At 38.6% G+C, this 12,209-nt stretch overlaps 1 non-coding gene across 1 annotated transcript; it reads left to right on the top strand.

Moving 5' to 3' along the window:
• Positions 1 to 2,783: 2,783 nt before the first annotated feature.
• On the top strand, positions 2,784 to 2,891 carry LOC130964370 (small nucleolar RNA R71). Its single transcript, XR_009080467.1, has one exon. It is a non-coding gene; the product is annotated as a small nucleolar RNA R71 (small nucleolar RNA).
• Positions 2,892 to 12,209: the final 9,318 nt, after the last annotated feature.

The following is a 12,209-nucleotide window of genomic DNA, read 5'->3' on the forward strand; positions in this document are numbered from 1 at the left end:
CATGTTGGAACTCAATTCTCCTAGGGAGGTGTTGATTTGCTCCCAATAGTTTTGTGGAGGACAGTGCATCCCTTGAGGTATCTTAGGGATTTCATGATGAGTGGGATCTCTTGTTTGCTCCATCCTTTTCTTAGTGATGGGCTTGAGGTCATGCCTTCTCAGTTGAACCGGCTTTCCTCTTGAATCTCTCTTCCATTGAGCGCCCTCTTCACAAATGTCTGTGAGGACTTGGTCCAACCTTTGATCAAAGTTGACCCTTCTTCATGGCCACAACTTCATAGAAGTGGTCTTGATGCACCCTTGAGATGAATCTCTCTATCTCCCATGACTCGGAGGTGAAAGCTTTTGCCTTCCCTTTCCTCTTTCTAGAGGTTTTTCCGGCCTTGGATGCCATAAATGGTTATGGAAAAACAAAAAGCAATGCTTTTACCACACCAAACTTAAAAGGTTTGCTCGTCCTCGAGCAAAAGAAGAAAGAAGAGAGTAGAAGAAGAAGAAATGGAGGAGAGGGAGATGGCTTTGTGGTTCGGCCAAAAGGGGAAGAAGTAGTGTTTAGGGTGTGTAAAAATGAAGGAGTGAAGATGGGTTTATATAGGGGTGAAGAAGAGAGAGGGTGGTGGGGTAGGTGGGGATCCTGTGGGGTCCACAGATCCTGAGGTGTCAAGGAAAAGTCATCCCTGCACCAAGTGGCGTGCAAAAATGCACTTTGTGCCAATTCTGGCGTTAAACGCCGGGCTGGTGCCCATTTCTGGCGTTTAACGCCAGCTTCTTGCCCTTTTCTGGCGTTTAACGCCAGTCTGGTGCCCCTTTCTGGCGTTAAACGCCCAGAATGGTTCCAGACTGGGCGTTAAATGCCCAACTGCTACTCTTACTGGCGTTTAAACACCAGCAAGGCCTTCCTCCAGGGTGTGCTATTTTTCTTCCTGTTTTTCATTCTGTTTTTGCTTTTTCAATTGATTTTGTGACTTCTCATGATCATCAACCTACAGAAAACATAAAATAACAAAGGAAAATAGATAAAATATAACATTGGGTTGCCTCCCAACAAGCGCTTCTTTAATGTCAGTAGCTTGACAGAGGGCTCTCATGGAGCCTCACAAGTGATCAGAGCAATGTTGGAACCTCCCAACACCAAACTTAGAGTTTGAATGTGGGGGTTCAACACCAAACTTAGAGTTTGGTTGTGGCCTCCCAACACCAAACTTAGAGTTTGACTGTGGGGGCTCTGTTTGGCTCTATTTTGAGAGAAGCTCTTCATGCTTCCTCTCCATGGTGACAGAGGGGTATCCTTGAGCCTTAAACACAAAGGATTCTTCATTCACTTGAATGATCAGTTCACCTCTATCAACATCAATCACAGCCTTTGCTGTGGCAAGGAAGGGTCTGCCAAGGATGATGGATTCATCCATGCACTTCCCAGTCTCTAGGACTATAAAATCAGTAGGGATGTAATGGTCTTCAACTTTCACCAGAACATCCTCTACTAGCCCATAAGCTTGTTTTCTTGAGTTGTCTGCCATCTCTAGTGAGATTCTTGCAGCTTGTACCTCAAAGATCCCTAGCTTCTCCATTACAGAGAGAGGCATGAGGTTTACACTTGACCCTAAGTCACACAGAGCCTTCTTGAAGGTCATGGTGCCTATGGTACAAGGTATTGAAAACTTCCCAGGGTCTTGTCTCTTTTGAGGTAATTTCTGCCTAGACAAGTCATCCAGTTCTTTGGTGAGCAAAGGAGGTTTGTTCTCCCAAGTCTCATTTCCAAATAACTTGTCATTTAGCTTCATGATTGCTCCAAGGTATTTAGCAACTTGCTCTTCAGTGACATACTCATCCTCTTCAGAGGAAGAATACTCATCAGAGCTCATGAATGGCAGAAGTAAATTCATTGGAATCTCTATAGTCTCATTTTGAGCCTCAGATTTCCATGGTTCCTCATTAGGGAACTCATTGGAGATCAGTGCACGCCCATTGAGGTCTTCCTCAGTGGCATTTACTGCCTCTCCTTCCTCTCCAAATTCGGCCATGTTGATGGCCTTGCACTCTCCTTTTGGATTTTCTTCTGTATTGCTTGGAAGAGTACTAGGAGGGAGTTCAGTAACTTTCTTGCTCAGCTGTCCCACTTGTGCCTCCAAATTTCTAATGGAGGACCTTGTTTCAGTCATAAAACTTTGAGTGGTTTTGATTAGATCAGAGATCATTGTTACTAAGTCAGAGGGGTTCTGCTTAGAACTCTCTGTCTGTTGCTGAGAAGATGATGGAAAAGGCTTGCCATTGCTAAACCTGTTTCTTCCACCATTATTGTTGTTGAAACCTTGTTGAGGTCTCTGTTGATCCTTCCAAGAGAAATTTGGGTGATTTCTCCATGAAGAATTATAGGTGTTTCCATAGGGTTCTCCCATGTAATTCACCTCTTCCATTGAAGGGTTCTCAGGATCATAAGCTTCTTCTTCAGATGAAGCATCCTTAGTACTGCTTGGTGCATTTTGCATTCCACACAGACTTTGAGAAATCAAATTGACTTGCTGAGTCAATATCTTGTTCTGAGCCAGAATGGCATTCAGAGTATCAATCTCAAGAACTCCTTTCTTCTGATTTGTCCCATTGTTTACAGGATTCCTTTCAGAAGTGTACATGAATTGGTTATTTGCAACCATTTCAATTAGTTCTTGAGCTTCTGTAGGCGTCTTCTTCAGATGAAGAGATCCTTCAGCAGAGCTATCCAAAGACATCTTAGATAGTTCAGAGAGACCATCATAAAAAATACCTATGATGCTCCATTCAGAAAGCATATCAGAGGGACACTTTCTGATCAATTGTTTGTATCTTTCCCAAGCTTCATAGAGGGATTCTCCTTCCTTCTGTCTGAAGGTTTGGACTTCCACTCTAAGCTTACTCAATTTTTGAGGTGGAAAGAATTTTGCCAAGAAGGCATTGACTAGCTTTTCCCAAGAGTTCAGGCTTTCTTTAGGTTGGGAATCCAACCATATCCTAGCTCTGTCTCTTACAGCAAAAGGGAATAGCATTAGTCTGTAGACCTCAAGGTCAACCCCATTAGTCTTGACAGTGTCACAGATTTGCAAGAACTCAGCTAAAAACTGATGAGGATCTTCCAATGGAAGTCCATGGAACTTGCAATTCTGTTGCATTAGAGAAACTAATTGAGGCTTAAGCTCAAAATTGTTTGCTCCAATGGCAGGGATAGAGATGCTTCTCCCATAGAAGTCGGGAGTAGGTGCAGTAAAGTCACCCGCACCTTCCTTGCACTGTTGGCATTGTTGTTGTTTTCGGCTGCCATGGGTTCTTCTTCTTTGAAGATTTCTGTCAGGTCCTTTATAGAGAATTGTGCTTTAGCTTCTCTTAGCTTTCGCTTCAAGGTCCTTTCAGGTTCAGGGTCAGCTTCAACAAGGATGCCTTTGTCTTTGTTCCTGCTCATATGAAAGAGAAGAGAACAAGAAAATGTGGAATCCTCTATGTCAAAGTATAGAGATTCCTTGAGGTGTCAGAGAAGAAAGAAAATTAGAAGGAAGAGGTAGAAGAATTCGAACTTAGTGAGATAGAGTTCGAATTGTGCATTGAGGAGGAGTGGTACTCCATAAATAGAAGGATGTGAGAAGAGGGGAAGAAATTTTTCGAAAATTAATTAAAAAGATTTTAAAAACGTTTTGAAATATTGATTGATAATTTTCAAAAACTAAAAGTGGGAAAGAAGTCAAGTGATTTTTGAAAAAGATTTTGAAATAAGAAATTAAAAAGATATGATTGAAAACTATTTTTGAAAAAGATGTGATTAAAAAGATATGATTGAAAAGATATGATTTGAAAAACAATTTAAAAAAAGATTTGATTTTAAAAATTAAAGACTTGCCTAACAAGAAAAGATATGATTCAAACATTAAACCTTTCTCAACAGAAAAGGCAACATACTTGAAATGTTGAATCAAATCATTAATTGATAGCAAGTATCTTTGAAAAAGGAAAGAAATTGATTTTGAAAACATTTGATTGAAAAAATTTGATTTGAAAAAGATTTGATTTTGAAAAACTTTGAAAACTTGAAAAAAAAATCTGAATTAAAAACAGAATCTTCCCTCTTGTGCCATCCTGGCGTTAAACGCCCAGAATGGTGCACATTCTGGCGTTTAACGCCCAATGCACTACCTTTTTGGGTGTTAAACGCCCAACCAGGCACCCTGGCTGGCGTTTAAACGCCAGTCTGTCCTTCTTCACTGGGCGTTTTGAACGCCCAGCTTTTTCTGTGTAATTCCTCTGCTGTATGTTCTGAATCTTTAATTCTCTGTATTATTGACTTGAAAAGACACAAATTAAAAATATTTTTGGATTTTTAATAATGAGGAATAATCAAAATGCAACTAAAATCAAATAGATAATGCATGCAAGACACAAAACTTAGCAATTTGTATACTATTGACACTAACAAAATGAGAATGCACATGAGAAATAACAAAACACTCAAGTCAATAGAATTCAAAGATCAAAACAAGGAAATCATCAAGAACAACTTGAAGATTAATGAAGACACATGCATAAATTCGAAAAATGCAAGAAGAACAGAAACATGCAATTGACACCAAACTTAAAATGAGACACTAGACTTAGACAAGAAATATTTTTGGTTTTTATGATTTTGTAATTTTTTTTGGTTTTTTTTCGAAAATTAAGTGGAAAAAGAAGATAAAGGTATCAAAATTCTTAATGAGAATTCCAGGAATCATGCAATGTTAGTCTAAAGCTTTAGTCTAAAGGAATTAGACATAGCTAGCCAAGCTTCAGCAGGACATTGCATTCAAGAGCTAAATTGATGAGGATCAATCAGCTTTGGTGATGATAAGAACATCACCTTGAAACACTAGAATTCATTCTTAAGAACTCTGAAAAAAAATACCTAATCTAAGCAACAAGATGAACCGTCAGTTGTCCATACACGAAACAATCCCCGGCAACGGCGCCAAAAACTTGGTGTGCGAAATTGTGATCACTACTTTTCACAACTCAAATAATCCCTAGTAATGGCCCCAAAAACTTGGTGCTCAATACCATGGCATAAACACAACTTTGCACAACTAACCAGCAAGTGCACTGGGTCGTCCAAGTAATAAACCTTACGCGAGTAAGGGTCGATCCCACGGAGATTGTTGGTATGAAGCAAGCTATGGTCACCTTGTAAATCTTAGTCAGGCAGACTCAAATGGTTATGGATGATATATGAATAAAACATAAAGATAAAGATAGAGATACTTATGTATATCATTGGTGAGAGCTTCAGATAAGCGTATGAAGATGCTTGTCCCTTCCGTCTCTCTGCTTTCCTACTGTCTTCATCCAATCCTTCTTACTCCTTTCCATGGCAAGCTTATGCAAGGGTTTCACCGTTGTCAGTGGCTACCTCCCATCCTCTCAGTGGAAATGTTCAACGCACCCTGTCACGGCACGGCTATCCATCTGTCGGTTCTCGATCAGGCCGGAATAGAATCCAGTGATTCTTTTGCGTTTGTCACTAACGCCCCGCCCTCAGGAGTTTGAAGCACGTCATAGTCATTCAATCCTTGAATCCTACTCAGAATACCACAGACAAGGTTAGACCTTCCGGATTCTCTTGAATGCCGCCATCAGTTCTTGCCTATACCACGAAGATTCCGGTTAAAGAATCCAAGAGATAAACACTAGAGCCTTGTTTGCTTGTAGAACAGAAGTGGTTGTCAGTCACTTTGTTCATAAGTGAGAATGATGATGAGTGTCACATAATCATCACATTCATCAAGTTCTTGAGTGCGAATGAATATCTTGGAATAAGAACAAGCAGAATTGAATAGAAGAACAATAGTAATTGCATTAATACTCGAGGTACAGCAGAGCTCCACACCTTAATCTATGGTGTGTAGAAACTCCACCGTTGAAAATACATAAGAACAAGGTCTAGGCTGGCCATTAAAGTGATCAAAAGATCTAAAGATCAAAAGATTCCAAAGATCAGAAGATGAAAATACAATAGTAAAAGGTCCTATATATAGAGAACTAGTAGCCTAGGGTGTACATAGATGAGTAAATGACATAAAAATCCACTTCCGGGCCCACTTGGTGTGTGCTTGGGCTGAGCATTGAAGCATTTTTGTGTAGAGACTCTTCTTGGAGTTAAACGCCAGCTTTTATGCCAGTTTGGGCGTTTAACTCCCATTTTGGTGCCAGTTCCGGCGTTTAACGCTGGGAATTCTGAAAGTGACTTTGAACGCCGGTTTGGGCCATCAAATCTTGGGCAAAGTATGAACTATCATATATTGCTGGAAAGCCCAGGATGTCTACTTTCCAACGCCATTGAGAGCGCGCCAATTGGGCTTCTGTAGCTCCAGAAAATCCACTTTGAGTGCAAAGAGGTCAGAATCCAACAGCATCTGCAGTCCTTTTCAGTCTCTGAATCAGATTTTTGCTCAGGTCCCTCAATTTCAGCCAGAAAATACCTGAAATCACAGAAAAACACACAAACTCATAGTAAAGTCCAGAAAAGTGAATTTTAACTAAAAACTAATAAAAATATACTAAAAACTCAACTAAAACTACTAAAAACATACTAAAAACAATGCCAAAAAGCGTACAAATTATCCGCTCATCAGGGAATAAGAGAAGGACAGTATATAGATATATAACATAAGTAAATAGTCACTAGTCGCAACCCGCGAAGTTTAGGTCGGCTAGGATACAGTATGACAGTAGTTGACAACAGTATCTCCTAATCTCTCCCAAAGAAACATAAGAACCTCTATAGGCAAGTTCAAAAGAGTTCAATACATAATATAAGCTTTTCAAAATAAAGGTGGAGAGATTCTAAGCAAAATATAAAGTGGAGAATATAAAGATCTTTGCCATCTCTCAAATGAACCATAGCTCACTTCTGAGCACCTGGACTTGTATCTGAAAAATAAGAGATATATACGGAATGAAAACTCCCGATCCATGGGTTTCTTGTACGGTAAAAGTGCCAAATAAATACAATAATAAAAACTCACTAAGAATTCTAAACTTCCTTTGACCAAATATTCATCCTATGTTCTCGCTAATCCATAAATAGACAACTGTCATAAGGGAATGCTAATTCATATTCCTCATGCTTCCCAACTTTCTAACTCTTCGACAATTTATAATTAGAATTATAACCAAAACCGTCGCCGGCTATTCTGTCTCAGCAATCCTATATCAATACCTCATATCCTCACCTGGAGCAAGTGAAATCACTTCACTGTGTCTACCCAGGGAGCTCAAATTATCCGATTCTCTACTTGGAGCAAGTGAAATCACTTTACTGGTCTACCCAGGGAACTCAAATTATCTCATTCTCTACCTGGAGCAAGTGAAATCACTTCACTGCGTCTACCCAGGGAGCTCAATTACCTCATTCAATAATCATCATCATTATTTAATTATATCATCAACTCATCTCATCAAGAACAACCCTCAGCGTCAACTGACACCAGCATGAGGGACCTCTCAATTGTACAAACACAAACAATACATGCAAGTAATACATAATAAGGTACAAGTAAAACAAGTAGCACATAATCAGGTAGCATAGCATATATGATATAGCAATCCAAAACAAATAGGCAAACCCAAACAATTCAAACATATGCAAATGATGTATGTCTGCCCTATGGCTGATGAGTCTCATCTGTCAGTTATAAAGCCAACCTGACAAGTCTTGGTAGCTAACCATTGGACTGTCCCTCTGTCGTACATCCCCAACTCGAGTTATTCACAATCATAATCATAATCACACAACACCCACACTGGTGTTTATCCACGGGGGCGAGCTCATCCAGAACTTTCACATTGTCCGGCCACACTTACAGCATAGGGTCAACAGAATCTCGGATCTCAACCTGGAGCAAGTAGAGCCGACCCACTACATCTACCCAAGGAAATCTGAAACTCAGATAATTTCACAAATCTCAAATCAACCTCATCTGGGAGCAAGTAGGGGCTAACCACTGCATCTACCCTAAGAGTTGCAAACCAAACCCGGAGCAAATAGAATCAATGTCACTGCATCTATCCAGGCAAGTATATCTCAACACATCCCAGAGCAAGTGGATCAATGCCACTACATCTACCCAAACAGGTATATCTCACTACATCCCGGAGCAAGTGGATCAATGTCACTGCATCTACCCAGGTAGGTGTTTAAAAGCTCAACCTGGAGCGAGTGGAATTACCACTACTGCCACTACTACTCAGGCATCATAAACACTGACCTGGAGTAAGTGGGACGAACCACAACCCTTGCTACTACCCAAGCATCTCAAACATACATTCATTCAAAACTTCATAATTAAACTCATTTATCAAAATCCTCCTACCCCATCTCAAATCTGGAGCAAGTGGACAACACCACTGCCTACTACCCGGGGTCACACATCATAATCAATATTTTCCATCATTATTTATTTACCACATTTAATCATTAATCATATACATATACATACTCAGCCATAATTCAATTCTTATCATAACCATCCGGCTCAAACTATACACAGCACTTCCACCATCATCCTCAGCAACTCACACAATCATCATTACTCATCATTCATCATCGATTCTCACTTTACTTCATCCACAAGTTACCACATGTCCTAGCTTCTTTTCATTACTAGGCATATTATAAAAATTTGGGACTTAAAGGATAACAATGGAGGCTTAGAAGTCTAAAATTTGGCTTTAAAATATCAAAAATTAATTTTTGCTGAAAATGGGGTCACGCGTGCGCGTCGCCCACGCACACGCGTGAGAATACGCGTCACCCATGCGTACGCGTGGATGCATTTTGTGCTCATCGCATAAAACCGGCACGCTACCATCACAACTCTCTAGAATTTGTACCACGCACTTGCATCAATGCAGCGACGCGTACGCGTTGGCCAGGCACACGCGTGGAGAGTAAAAGTTGTGAGTGACGCGTGCACATCAGCCATGCGTGCGCATCGGAGTACGTTTTACCTAAAATTTTACTAAGATTAATAGGCTGCAAGATTACATTCTCAAACCCCAAACTTCCATCGGGCATAACTTTTTCGTTTCAAATTATTTTCCACCCGTTCTTCGAACGGTATAAACATCTCAGATCCAATTTTACTTCTAAACAAGTTTGATACAAATCGGGGATCCGGGGACAAGTTACGCTCTGTTAAAGTAGGCCCAAATCACAACTTTCATAAATACTAAGAAAACTAAATTTTCAACACAAACAAATTTCAAACCTTTTCAAAACCAACCAAAACTTACCAAATCAACCTCAAGCCTCCTCAACTCATATTTTCAATATTCTCATTTAATTCACAATCTACTAATCCACCAATTTGACCAATCTCAATCAAATAACTCAATTTCAAACAAAATACCATATCATATATTTCATTCCACATCTCAAGTTCCAACAATACCAATTTCATCAACACCCAATACATATAAGCCTATATCATCATATACAACTCACGTGCATTATCAACAAAGACATCAATTCCTCCCTTTAAACCAATAACCACATAATCCATACAATCCCTTGTAACCAAATAACAACAATCATAATTCCCTTTAATCTCATATGACATCACACAATACACACATCACTTACCTCCTTACTTCTTTCCGGCCTCCAGCCCAAGATTCACGGCCTCCGGCCCAAATTCACAATTTAAATACATGTTCCACAAACTAATATTCATTATCCAATTTATCAATTTTTCAACACACCAAACATACAATTCACACAATTCTCAACCCAATCATTAATTTACATTGCATATCAACTATACATTTTAGTACCAACCATTTACACAATCCAAATGTAATCCTAGGGTCATCTAGCCTAGGAATTCTCATCACACCACATGGTACTTAAATGAAACTTAAATTGTACCTCTTGTAGCCAAAATAATTGAGCTTATTCTTGGAAGTCTCCACCAACCCTTAGCTCCAAGCCTCACCAAAGCTCCACAAGCAACACCAACCTCACAATTGTGCACCAAAATCAACCAATACTCTAACATAATCAATTTTCACACATATAATCAACCTAGGGTTCATTGATAAATCACAAGGGTTTGGGCACTTTTTACCTTAGCCCATATGAAATAGGGGTAGAACCCACTTAGAATTCATGTTAGAGTATCCCTAAACAATCGAAATCACAAGATTTTAACACTAACTATTCAAAAACGTGTAACAATGAAAAATTTCAAAAACTGGGAAGAGATAAATAAAATACTTACCACAATAACTAGATAGAATCAAAGATGATGAGAAGAGCAATGCGTGGCCACAAACGGCTCATCAATCGGAGTTTCGGAGAGAAAGTTATGGTGATTTGAAGTTTTGTGGAGTTAGGATTTTCTCTCTCCTTCCTCTCTTCTCCATAGTTGTGCCACAAACCCCTTTCTTTGGGCCCGGTTCACTTATTTTTGCCCGTTGACCTAATTTTGGGCCGAAACCTTTAAGATTAGAGTTTAAATCGTATTTTAAATATTTCTAGCTTCCAAAATTATAATTGCTCATTTCTTAACCTTATTCACTTATAATTAATTTATTCAGCTGCAGTACCGGATAGATCTCAGCCGGTATTGCCGGTCAAATTTTTAGTGCATATTTTTACGTAGAAACTTATGTTTTCTGACTCAGAAAAATTCACTGAGTACAAATATCATTTTTAAATTATCAAATTCTGATTGCTAAATTTTCTAACCATATTTGCTCCTACTTAATTTATTATTTACTTAATTACGGTTTGACCGGATTTTATACATTAACCTCACAATTAATAATAACCCTTTGATTAAGGAGCTATGTCTGTCATCTTGTCAAAGTAGCTAGTTTTGTGCTTCTTTAATTCTTTTATGATTAATAATGTCTCCTTTTAGGCAACATGAGATGATCATTGATCAGGAGACATGCATATAGAATGCTCAAAGCCAGATATCACAATCTAATTAAAAATCAGAAGGAAAAGAAAAAAATTCTTTCATTGCATAACTAGTGGGAAATATTGCATAATATTTGATGGTCTAGGGGGTTGCATGTTCATATCTTCATTGTAACTAGAAAAAAATTCAAAAATATAGCCTCTGATTTATTGAATTAATTTTTGATTTATTTTTTCACATGGGTAATGATGACTGTTAACTTTAATCATAGTTTTTTAATTAAAAATATCTAAAATTGTTACACCACTGAGAAGTAGGAATATTAATAATGGTAATTAAGAATTTAACGGAGTAGATGTTGCTCATGCAAATAGAGAATTAGAAAAACTAATGATAATTTTTTTGTGCACCGTCAACTAAGTTTCATTGTTGCAATAGAATGTCCTATTTTCCTTATTAGTTTCCTCCTCTAGATACACGTTTGCCTTTGGCTTTTGCTTTTTTAATTTATATGTAGTTGGATCATTTGGGAAAAAAGGTTCCTTTTATATAATTAATATATGTACGTATATATAATGTTATTTACTATCCTGTGATATAGTTATAATGCGAGTAATCTTATTAGCCTAAGATGCGGTAGTTGTATTAACAAGCTGTAAATGTATATAATTTTAATTAATATCCACTGTTTAAGTATGGGAATTTAATCAACACAAAAGGTGAAAGAGAATCAACAGTTATTTGTTTGTTAATTATTCTATTAGTCTAAGATTAACTAATGTTTTTTGGCATGCTACATATGTTTATACTAGGATTTTAAGATGACCAAGAAAGCTCGCTACACGAAAGGCACAAGAGTGGTGCCACCACGTCAGCAACCTCCAGCTGCACCTCCTACGTCTTCACCTTTTGCTGACGATGATTGGCTCATCCCCCTTCCCCTTAGTAATGGTGTTGTCTCCGCAGCGGCTCCTCTCCAACCCTTTTGTCCGCCCCGAAGTGAACCAAGACCTGAGCTACAGACCGCTAACGGTGTACAAGTGACAGAACCGTACAATGAAGACATGGACCTAAAGGCGAACGAGGTAGATTCATTTGACGAACACATTGACAGGATGTTTGCTACTTCTGATGCTGAAAAGTGCAAAGAACAAAAGGCTACTGAGTTTTGGAATGTTGATCTCATTGGTAACAAGTGTTGAACCATATGACTTTTTAATTGATTAGCTAATGATATTGTTATGTTTCTCACATGTTGGGTACATTGGACACATAAAATAAGATTTT

This window comes from Arachis stenosperma, chromosome 2 (genome assembly GCF_014773155.1).
Source record: "Arachis stenosperma cultivar V10309 chromosome 2, arast.V10309.gnm1.PFL2, whole genome shotgun sequence".
NCBI classification, from domain to species: domain Eukaryota; kingdom Viridiplantae; phylum Streptophyta; class Magnoliopsida; order Fabales; family Fabaceae; genus Arachis; species Arachis stenosperma.